The following is a 12,678-nucleotide window of genomic DNA, read 5'->3' as shown; positions in this document are numbered from 1 at the left end:
GGTGAACTTCATAAAGCTCTACCAGGTGGAAGCAAAAAATCAAAATCGGTCAATAAATAAAGAAGCATTTTTTGTGAATTTTGAAAAAAATGTTGATTTGAATCAATAGAGAAAAATCAGACAAGCACAATGCTGAAAATTTCATCAAAATCGGATGTAAAATAAGAAAGTTATGACATTTCAAAGTTTCGCTTATTTTTAACAAACAGTTATATGAACGAGCCAGTTACATCCAAATGAGAAAGTCGATGATGTCACTCACTCACTATTTCTTTTGTTTTTTATTGTTTGAATTATATAATATTTCAATTTTTACGAATTTGATGATTAGGACCTCCTTGCCTGAAGCACAAAATGTTCAAATAATGGAATTCCACGTGTTCAGGGAGGAATGAAACGTCATTTCACATGACAATGACGAGAAAATCAAAATATTTCATATTTCATACAATAAAATACAAAAGAAATAGTGAGTGAGTGATGTCATCAGTTCCCTCATTTGCATACTGACTGAGATGTGCATATAACTGTTTTGTGAAATGAAGCAAAACTTTAAAATGTCATAACTTTCTTATTTTACATCCGATTTTGATGAAATTTTCAGTGTTATGCTTGTTGAATTTTTCTCTTTTTATTCAAATCAAGTTTTTGTTGGAGTGGACTTGTCCTTTAACTGGGCTATTTCAGACCAACATATACTGGGGGGGGGGGGTCAATTTGACCTCCCCCCTCAGATCTCGGCGGTTGATTGCGCAATTGCCGCAAAAATTTGCATGTGCTTAGAGCCGGATGTAAACTACAAGACCGAATAGAAAAATTTTCCTAAATTGCTTACACTTTTTAAATTAATTAATTATGCAAATAAACGTATGAAGTTTGCCCTAATTAGGCGTTTTTGTGTATGTTCTTGCCTTTAACTCAATTTATAAAGCTAGTAGAATTCTAATTTTTTACATTTCTACCAATAATCTAAACAAAATTGAAGAAAAATAATAAATTTATTATGTATCTTATTGTTTTTTTTATTCTTATGTATTTCTTTGTTTTTTCAAACCTTTGTTTTTATTGTTTTTTTTCGATGGACTTTGTCGGAAATCCTTTTGCGAACATAAACAACATAAAATAAATCTATCTTAACCAACCAAAGTAAAAATAATCATACATTTATGTATGTCAATTTGCATTGACTTTGTACACATAATCACGTTTTTGCATAAAAACACTTTTTTCATAACTTTATGAAACATGATTTGCTCAGGGCTAATGTCTTCATTGTTCCTGGTGCTTGCATTGTCTGTTTAACGAGATATAATAGATCAAATATTTTTTCGGAATACTATAGTTTTCAAGTATATTTGAGAGTTAATATACAAGTTAATATACAACAAATACATTTCCTCGCACTTCGAGCTATTATCATTTTATGTAGTGACATATTCTTCTTTTTCATGACTACTAAAAGTGATCGGCCCATTTTACGGTCTTAATATAAAACATTTCCTGTCCGTGCTTACGTTCGCATTAAAGGATTGGTGAGATATCTGCTCTTCATGAATTCCTAAAATCAGTCCTTAAAATGTCCCATTTTCTGGTTTGAATATAAAAAAATTTCAGCTCGCGCTTCGCACTCGCATCATTTAGTTAGTGAAATACATATGGTCTTAGTGAATTCCTACAAACAAGCCTTAGAATGCCCCTCTTCAGGTCTGAATTTCCTTTATTTTCTGTTCGCGCTCGCAATATTTGATTAGTGAGATGCATGTGATAATCATGATTACAATGACTAAAAAAGTGCTTCATGTGTTTAGATGTAATTCTAACCAAATCAGCAAGTGCTTGGCATTCACATTAGTTGACTATGGTAAGATATGTATACTCTTAATGGATTCTTTAAAAATATTCCTTAAGATGTCCCTTTTTCTGATTTGAATATCAAAAATTTTCAGCTCGCGCTTCGCACTCGCATCATTTGATTAGTGAAATACGTATGGTCTTAGTGCATTCCTACAAAAAAAGCCTTAGAATGCCCCTCTTCAGGTCTGAATTTCCTAAATTTTCAGCTCGCGCTTCGCGCTTGCAATAGTGAGATGCGTATGTTAATCATGGTTATAATGACTACAAGTGCTTCCTGTGTTTAGATATAATTTTAACAAAATCAGCAAGCATTTAAAAGGGGGAAAACAGTGACTTACTTCGGCTGTCGCGCAACTCCCACTTCCCAGGTTGATCTGAACTTAATACATAAACATATGGCCATTGAGTCCCTGTACAGATCGAGCTACAACTTCGGTCTCTGTATTTGGTGAGTGGAGCCAACGGAGTTCAGCGGAACAACCAACATAACAGAGACCGAAATCTTTTGGTCTAGTCATGCTACATCTACATTGTAGATCTAGACAGCTGGGTGCCGTCTGTCTCAAGGAGTTACTAAATATTTTTTTTAATTTCTCTGTAATTGGTAGGTGGATCGAGCCAACACTAAACAGTCTTTGGTGGCGGAACAACCAATTTAACAGAGACCAAGGCAATTGCTCTATGCTACAATTCATACATGTACAATGATGCATGTAGCCTAGACTAGACAGACTCGAGGATAGCCTAAAGAAGGTCTAGACTTTAGTCTAGTACATGTATGTATATCCCCAGTAAAGTAGTACTAAATAAACTAAACATATAGCCTATATTTAAACTTAAACTTTAAAGGCTAAGCTAAGGCTTAGGCTAGGTTAAGTAACTTAAGTAGGCTTAGCCTTTAATAGGCGCGCCTTACCTCTCTCTTCGCCAACGGGATCTGCTCGAACAACGTCGTTGCTTGTTGCAATCTTCAAACCCGTAGCTGATGTCAAATCGCAAAAACTCGACTCCTGGCCTGGGAGTCGTCCCCGCCTAAGGCTAAGCCGTACTCCGGCCCGTAAACTGGTGGCGCGGCCTCTTCACTTGTTGCAGCATTTTCCTCTTCTGTAAAATAGAGAGCTTCGAAAAGATGTCGCGCTTCGTCGCCATCGTATATTCTTCTTCGTTTAAATTTAGTCCACATTGCAAATGTGTGCTGAATGAAAAGTACTTAGATTTACGAGTGAACAGTTTAGATTTCGAGATGCAATTATTAAGCAGTGCAGTGTTGTGATGCCCAACGTCAGCTTTGTGTACAAACAAAACACACGTGCGATTGATTGCGAAATCAAGCTTCTTGCACGCGTACTATCGTGTGGCCGTGGGCATAGGGTATCTATAGGGTGGACAGGGGCGCCGTCGTCCAGTGTGTGTGTGTGCTGAACATATAGGTCCATGGTGTGTGTGAGGGTGCGTTTGTATTGTGTCTCGTATTTTTTTCTTTGTATGTTACTGGTCTACCTCCATGGTATGATCATGGACCTATCATGATCATGGACCTATATACATGATGTACGGTTCCGTACATGAATTTTGAATTTGAATTTATTAACAAACTTCATTCATATGGCATGAATATTTTGTTTTAAAATATATAGGCCTACAATGATAACATAAACAAAAACATTCATAACTGTACATGTATGTCGTATAAATCAGCAATACATCAATACATAGATTTCCAATTATTATAAAGATATATCTATATATATACAAAGAGAAATGACGAATTGAAATTTAACATAAAGAAGGTGTAGCATAATGCAATATACATAAGTTATTATCGAATACAAATCAGGAAGTAAATAAATGTATAACGTTAGAGATATATCTTTGGTAATGGTGGCTTTGGTGGATTTTAGATATTTTGAATGAAATTTAAAAAGAAAATAAAATGTACTTGATGTTAAAACTCACCCCTCTTATTTATAATCGCATTGAAGAACTTACAAGAATTATCAATTATGTTTTCATTATCAAGTTTCATTATGAATATAAATTTGTCTTCATCGCTAAGTTTCTTAAACTGTATATACATTTCAGCTATTTTGTCAAAAAACACCACCCTTTCAGTTGTGTGTACATAACATTCTATTATCGTGTGATACTCATCCCCAACCCTTCCTGAATTACAATTATTGCACGTTCTTAAATGTGAGGGTATTTAATCTGGACGTCTATGTCTTCCAGTTTCAATGGGTAAATTATGGGAACTTATTCTGAATCGACAGATGTTTTTCCGTATTTTCTGATTTTTAACAGTTAATAGATATTTCTCTGTTTGTATGTTCTGTTTAAAAACTTAAGTTATCAATTTATTTTGTTCAACATCATTTGCTCGATCATTACGTAAATCCAATAAGAACTGGCGATTGAAAATATCTTCAACTTTGTTTTTTATTTCTTCTATTTCTTCTTCTAATACTCTATCACTATCGATTATCTCACCTAGTTCTAAACAATTCTTATTCACATCCAAATATATGTTAAATCCATTAAGAAGGTACATGTATATGTGCATGTCCGTAATAGATGGGAGCGGGTGTGTGTTGGAAAGTGTATACCTTTTTAAAAGAAGGGAAAGTTCTCCCTGAAGAAAAGTTTGTTGTAAAAGCAGTCGAAAAAAATATTGGTGAAGGTTTTAGGAATTCCGTTTAAGATTTACCTCAAACGAGGAGCACCATAATAAAACAGGCGCGTAGCCAGGGGGAAGCGATGGGGGTGGTCGCCCCCCCCAACAAAAAAACGCTCTAAAAAGAATAAGAGAGGAAAAGGGAAGAAGAAAGGAAAAGGAAAAGCGAAGAGAGGGAAGATGGGTACAGCCCTAATGTTTTCTCTTTTGGTATTTTTTTTGTCAAAAGAATAAAAACCTAAATGAGACGTTCAGTTTTCTCTCTTATAATTCATTAAAAAAATTGCTTTCGAGCTCTATCCAAACTATATGATACGGTTTTTCCCCTTCCCATCTATGGGAATTGTATATTCTTGCCATAAATTATAGAGTATACATAAATTTAAGAAAAAATATGATGATTCTTTTTTAAATTGCATTGACACAAAATTTCGGCTCTTCTGTTCGGAGCGGGTCAACACTCCCGCCACTCCCAGAGTTCCCATAATTATTATGATATCTTCCAACTTTTCAGTGAGTAATTTGTGGCAAAGTATCTGCTCAAAAGGGGCTCGAGGCATTATAAATTCGTGCCGTGCTATATGTACGATGAAACTTTATTCTGTATCGCTGTTACACCCATCTCCTGTCTTGTTTTGTGCGATTGATTTGAAATTTTGAATATCACTGAACTTTCTGAATCATAATTAATAATTCTCCCGAAATAAATCACAGATGTTACCGTATTTCACGTGGAAGGGAAATGAAAAGTCCCTCTCATAGTCTGGCTTGCATCACTGGGCCCTTTCACATTTTGAGCTTCCTTTTTCATCGTTATCCATTTATAATCTAAGAAATATCAAAATTAGAGCAGGTTAAAGTTTCAATTCAGAGCTTCAAAACCATTCGCGGAAAGGAATATTTCCTCATTGCATACCCGTCTTCTACTATTTGTGATCTAAAGACATCTACTGTGGCTAAAGTTTTCATCATCAAATATGATGCGACCAAGGTAGCATTTTATGCCACTTCTGTTCTCAATTTTATAAAACGTTTTAGCTTCCGCGCTTCGTGCGGTATTATATCATTCAACGGTTTTAAAAATCTTTTCCCATTAATTTGGGGAAGCTCGTAATTTCTTTCAAATACATTTGTTTTAATCACAGCAAGTGGGGGCGAGTTGATAAGGATACTAGAGATGCAAGAGATGTCTTCTTTTCATATTAAATTAATGAGATATCAAGAACTTCCCTACACCCTTTCCTTCGAGAGTGCGCTTCGCGCGCTCTGTAAGTGTTGGCACGCTTCGCGTGCACTTACCACCCCTCCAAAATTAAATCCTGTCTACGCAGTTTATATAAAATACATGACTTTCATTTTCATTTCTAACCTATTTTTGTTTTCTTTTCGTGATCGGGTGTGTATGTGTCAGTCAGGGACACTTTTCATCATTTTATGATGGCGCTATCAGGCCCAAAGAACAATCTAAAAAAATGATTTGTCTATTGATACGAAAAAGGTACAGAAAAACCCATATTAATTTTCAGAGAAAATGACAATCAAAAGATATTGTTACTACATGCCATGTAAGGTTTGGTGTCCCCCGGCCTAAATGGCTTACATGGGAAACACCGACTTTTGGGTGTAGAATGCATATTACCTTTCTAAAGATTTTTTCTGGTAGCCATTACATATAGTTTTATGTTTAGAAAGAATGATTAGCAATAATATAAAAAATAATGAAAAGTATGGCCATTATTGTATTTTGTAGATGAATTTGGTGACCCCCCAAATATTACGTTGTGACACACCATGCATTGCTTTCATTAAATCTTATTTTATGTTATTGCTAAAATTTCTACTTAATTTATGTATTATTTGTGGTTTCTATTTAAACATTAAGTGTCCACTTCAAAGTACACTTTGAAAATATTTACTATTTACTTTTTACATCAGAAACATTGAAAAGTATTTTTCGGCATTAAGTTCTCAAAAAAGTATTTGATATGCTAAATGGATTACTCGCTTGCAATATGACCACTCTTTCTGAAATAAACAATAAAAATAACATGCGCTAGTTTCTAGAGTATATACTCAAATGGAAATTTTGCATTTTGAGGTCTCCCGTTACACGAGAAACACAATTTTAGCCCCCCTAAACCAATGTATTGATGTATCTTTTCTGCTCTGATTTTAGTTCTTCATAATATCACGGCCATTTTGAAGGAACTTCCTCAAGGCCTATCCGTGCCTATAGCATTTTCAACCAAAAGATGATTAACTGATTTAAGTGCCAAAACAGGCGTCACAAAATTGAATGCCTTATTTAGGGGGAAATACTCATTTCTGAGGTGAAGACAGTCTGATGACAAGAATATGCGCTCAGTTAAGTTTGTGGAACTGAAAGGACGAACAAAAATGTTTTGCGAAGGGGCGTGTAAGAATACTCAGCCCATAATTATGTGTGGCGTTGATTTTTACTGAACATGCTGAACATGACATGTAAGCTGATAGCAACTGTTAATTTGAATCGTCACATATTCGTGTCCTACCACACAGGGTAGGCCTATATCTCTTCCCGTATTTTGGCTAATATTTTTTCAATTTTCTCTAATATGATTTAGGCCGATAAATAACCTGTGAGGAGCGTTTTTTTTGCAAGCAATATAATTTCTCCACGTCTCATCTGAATAACGTAAAGTAGACCTGCTATATGCAAGAGCTACCAACAGGGGCCGCGGAAGCGGGGGGGGGGGAGACTGGGGAGTCCTCCGTGGATAGGTCCATGCCATGGGGCGCTAACCCTATAGGCAAAATCTATTTTAGAAAAAAATGAGAAGGCGAAGCCAGCGAGCAAACATTTTCACTTTTTTAATCGGAAGAACTAAGAGGATCTGCTAAACCTGCTGTGGTAAATTCCCATGTAGATAGTGGGAAGGGTTACAGAAACTACGCTGATGTAGCAAAGAGCTCTGTTGTTGGTGATATGCAAGACTATGCCGACAACACTGGTCCCTTTCAAGCTCCCAGCAAAGGGAAACAAAGCATGTCCCTAAACAACACTAATGCTGGAATAGCAGCAGTAGAGGAGATGATAGAAAGAGAAAGAAGAAAGAACAATCTAGTGGTATTTAACCTTCCTGAATCAACAGCACGTTCTCCAAAGGGCAGACAGGACTATGACAAAAAGATTGTTGATGAACTGATCCTAGATGGGATGGGTATCGAAGGAGTAGAAGTAAACAAAGTTACAAGACTTGGTGGTATTGGCCAAAACAGGTTCTCTAAGCCGAGAGTAACCTTGATTGAACTACAGGACTCCTCAACCAAAAATACTCTGCTGAGATCTGCTAAAAATCTCAGAAATAAGGATATGTGGGCCACAACCTACATTGCTCCTGATCTGACACCGAATCAACGCAAACAACGAAAAGAACTCTACACCGAACTCAGACTGAGGAGAGCCAATGGTGAAGAGAACATAGGTATACGTCATGGAGAGATTATTAAGCTTAGGGACAGAGCAGTTCGCAGACAATCAGTAATGGAAATCAGTCTCTCTGACCTCCTCAAGGGAAGTAAAAATTCTAGACCTGATGAGGCGAAAACCCAATCAGAAGAGACGATGGCAAGCACCACAACTTCCACTAGTAGAGATGATAGTTACCGGGATAGATCCCATGAACAAGGTCAGTCTCCGCAACTCAACAAGACGCTACATGTAGATGCTGACAGTGTTGCTGCTGGTGCTGTCGGAGGAAGCCCTTTGGACATCCCTGACGATCAACAACAGCCGCATGCGTGACTACCAGTGCAAAATATAAACATGGTATTATCAGGAAAACCAGAAGTCCTAAAAGCTAATTACTTGAAAGTTTTGTACAGTAACTGCGATTCACTGAGCAATAAACTAGAAGATCTCCAGTTAGAAATTGAGCGAACAGATCCTGACATTATAATGTTAACTGAAATTAAACCTAAGTATAGCAGATTTGAATTACTAGAACCTTCAATAGCCATTAAAAACTACAATGTGTATACAAACCTTCATATTGATAATATCAGAGGGATTGCAGTCTATTCGAAACAGTCATTAAATGTAACAGAGATGGATTTTGATACAAACTTCAAAGAGATTGTTGGATGCCGTATTGACTTTGGTGAGCAATCCAGTATATATTTCATTTGTGTGTACAGGAGCCCGTCCAGTTTCCAAGAGAACAATGATAAACTAATCAGCGTGTTTGAAAAATTGGAATCTATGATCTCGGCGCTAAATTCATGTAATATTCTAGTTATAGCTGGAGATTTTAACTATCCTGAAATTAACTGGCAAACGAGTTCGACTAGAAACCAATGTAACCCAGCAGCCTCTAAATTTGCTGAATGTTTGCAGGATTTGTTTTTTACACAATTAGTTGACTCGCCAACGAGATATAGGGTTGCCCAACACAGTAACACCCTGGACCTGGTTATTTCAAACAAAGCTGAAACAATATCTGATATTGTGTGCGGACCTCCCCTCGGAAAAAGTGATCATTGCACCTTACACTTCAATGTGGATATTGACATTGGTGATAGAAAGCTACTATCCTCTAAGTCTTTGCTTTTCAACAAAGGGAACTATGATCAAATGAGAGCTAATATGTCCAAGATTGACTGGGATGATCTCCTCGTAGATTTGGACTGCAAAGATTCATGGAATGTCTTTTCAGATACTATTCATAGACACATAGAGGAATGTATACCTAAATCCCGCATGACCAACAAAAGGAAGCGAAAAGTTTATACAACTAAAAGATCAAATGCATTAAGCAAAAGGAAAAATAGAGCATGGAAACGTTACAAAAGCACGCTGAGTCATGAGGATTTCAGATATTATAGAGAAATCAGTAACTCGTTACGGAAATTGACACGTACTCTCAGGACTACCTTTGAAAAAGACTTAGCAAAGAACGCAAAAAGTAATCCGAAAGACTTCTGGCGATATGTAAACTCTAAAGTCAAACTGAACAAAGGAATTGGATCCCTTGTGTTAGATAATGGAGAGAAATTATACAAAAGTGAGGATATTGTGTCGGCACTTAATGAAGCTTTTTCAAAGGTCTTTACGAAAGAAGATGACTCAAATGTTATGACACCAGAGTGGAGTCATGAGGGATCTACTTTGGGTTCCATCAACTTCACACAAGAGAAAGTGGAAAAACAACTTCTTTCTCTCAATCCAAATAAGTCGGCTGGACCTGATGGTATTCATCCTCGAGTATTGAAAGAGTTGGCTAGAGAGATCAGTTACCCTCTTACATCCATATTCAACTTGTCCATGGGAGAAGGGTATTTGCCATTAGACTGGAAGAAAGCCAACATCGTGCCTATTCACAAAAAGGGCAGTAGACAAAAAGCAACAAACTATAGACCTATAAGTCTAACTTCTATGGTCTGCAAGGTAATGGAATCTCTTGTAAAAGAGGAGATAATGGATCATGTCAAGGATAACAGTCTCCTTCACAATGCTCAGCATGGTTTTACTCCAGGCAGATCCTGTTGCACTCAACTAATGGTTCAAATGGAAAAATGGACTGATCTCCTTGACCATGGAAGACCGATTGATATACTGTACCTTGATGTTAGAAAAGCTTTTGACACAGTCCCTCATCAACGCTTACTCATGAAATTGAAAGCATACGGAATAGATGGTCATGTCTTGAAATGGATTGAGGCCTTTCTTGTAGGAAGAATCCAGAGAGTCGCCCTAAGAGGAGAGTATTCTGACTGGTCTCAGGTAGTCAGTGGAGTAGCGCAAGGTAGCATCCTCGGGCCCCAGCTTTTCATCCTCTATGTCAATGATCTTCCGTACAAAGTTTTCAATGATATTCAGATCTATGCTGACGATACCAAGATTTATGGAGAGGTATTTTCAAATAGCCAACATCTATCACTACAAAAAGATCTGTATGAAGCCACAAAATGGGCAAACTCCTGGCTCCTTAACTTCAATCTGTCCAAATGTAAAGTTATGCACATGGGTCGCAACAACAATAACTCTACATACTACATCGACGACCAGATACTTGAAGAGACCAAGGCTGAGAGAGACCTAGGAGTACTTGTTGATAATGAACTTAACTATCATGCACATGTAGCTCAAGCAGTAAATCGAGCTAACCAGATGCTGGGACTCATAAAGAGAACATTTACATACCTATCTAGAGAAACGTTACCTGTCCTGTTTAAGTCACTAGTTCGTCCTCTACTTGAATACTGCAATGTTATATGGTATCCAAGATTCAAATTGGATGCCATCAAGATAGAGAAGATCCAGAGAAGAGCCACCAAGCTAGTGCCTGAACTGAAGCATCTAACTTATGAAACAAGACTGAAGGAACTCAACATGTTCTCTCTACATTACAGAAGAATCAGAGGTGATATGATTGAAGTTTATAGAATTATGAATGGACTGGTAGACTTTGATCCAGATCTCTTCTTCACACCCATAGGCCAAAGTATCACTCGAGGTCATCACATGAAGCTGTACAAATATAGAAGCAACTCATCGCTAAGGAAAAACAGCTTTAGTCAGAGAGTGATTGACTCCTGGAACAGTCTTCCTTCTTCTGTAATCTCGGCATCCACTTTAAACATTTTCAAAACTAGACTGGACAAACACTGGTCCTCCATGCACCAAATTCTCCCATAAATATCCGCCCTCCACACACGTTTTAGTTGTTTTAAAGACCAGTTTAAGAATCTTCGAAGGAATGATCGGAAGCACTACAGGACTACCTACTTCTTCCGTACAACGATGATGATGATGATGATTTGATTTTGTAACAAGTTTTGACATAAACAAATATAGGGCCTATATTTATCAAATTCACCCCTTTTCTTCCATGGTCCCTATAGCCCAACATCACGCACGCCAGTAGAGGTTGCAATCCTTATAAGATCAGACTACAAGTACTACGCTTTAATATACAAGGCCGGGGGCCGGGGGGGGGGTATAATACCCCCTCCCCCGGGATTGACACCCATGCAAAGATCTGAATGTAGAAGGACAAGTTAACAATTTAAATTTTAAAGTATAGGCTAGCTTATAGCAGTTCATCCACTCCCAACTCCCTGGTTTTTATCCATTCGATTGTAAGGAATAAAGGAAAAATATGGAAGACAATGTCATGTAATTTGCATGACTAAAGTAATAGTGGCACAAAAGTGTTTTAATAACAATCAAAATTGATAAAACGTTAATGTCAGATGAAATAGATATCATCCTTAATCATCACAAGACCATGGATTTACTCTTTTGAACCAACCTTTTTTTACCACGGCCATTTTTTTTAAAGGACGGTCAATAATGCCCAGTTTTTCATCTTCCATGCTCATGGTCATATGCTATCTATCATGCACACATTCGGGGCACATTGACGATAGCATGATAGTCTGTATACACAGACGCATTTATACTCGAGCACAAGCGATTATTACAAATCATCCACAAAACATGAGATGCGTCATGCATGTATTAAGGTAGAACAAAATGTTAATGGGAAAAGTAGGCAGATGACCACCAGTTAGCTGGACATACAAATAAAAAGAATGTATACAGATCATAGATGTACGTATCATCTTTATGATGCTATACCGTACATGCAACAACTAGAAAGGTTCTCGATCGCGCCTAACGGTAAAAGCAAAATTTCCCCCAAATTTTGAACACGCCATGCAGGTCTAATTGTACTAGATGAGTATATCATGATTTTCTAAAGGGAAATTTCTTATATTAATTTCCTCTGGCGCACCATGCTAGCAGGCCGATAGCCTATAACTGTTACCCCCTCTTAAAGAAACTTGTAGACTATATAGTTAATATTATATTAATTCATTTTTCACATTATGATTTAGTTTGATATACTAGCTCATTGGATAATTATTAGCAAAGCAATATCGATATATGTATATGCCGTAGGCCTATATATTTTTTGCGATATCAGAAATAATTTGACATAATTATGTTAGGGTCTCGGTTCGTAGAATAGCTGTAACCCTAGCTAGGAGCGTTGCAATTGCAAAACAAAAGCAGAGTCAGGGAATCGAATGGAGATTAAAGTTTATCGAGACCAATAGAATAATAGCCCAGCTCTCGCTATAACAATAGGGGATGTGTCACGCATGCT

General features: G+C 37.0%; 1 protein-coding gene across 4 annotated transcripts in view; it reads right to left on the bottom strand.

Annotated features, from left to right (window-relative positions):
- Window positions 1-6,663, bottom strand: part of LOC129279349 (uncharacterized) — a 31,802-nt gene extending 25,139 nt beyond the window's left edge. For 2 of the 4 annotated variants that reach the window (XR_010295087.1, XR_010295088.1), the window contains exon 1: window positions 2,771-6,663. The gene's annotated coding sequence lies outside the window, so the exon portion shown is untranslated. The remainder of the gene's footprint in view (window positions 1-2,770) is intronic. The other 2 variants (XM_064106528.1, XM_064106527.1) reach the window with 1 other exon arrangement.
- Window positions 6,664-12,678: the final 6,015 nt, after the last annotated feature.

Source organism: Lytechinus pictus, chromosome 11 (assembly GCF_037042905.1).
Source record: "Lytechinus pictus isolate F3 Inbred chromosome 11, Lp3.0, whole genome shotgun sequence".
Taxonomy (NCBI): domain Eukaryota; kingdom Metazoa; phylum Echinodermata; class Echinoidea; order Temnopleuroida; family Toxopneustidae; genus Lytechinus; species Lytechinus pictus.
Note: the sequence above shows the minus strand (reverse complement) of the source record. Positions and strands in the feature narration are given on the sequence as shown.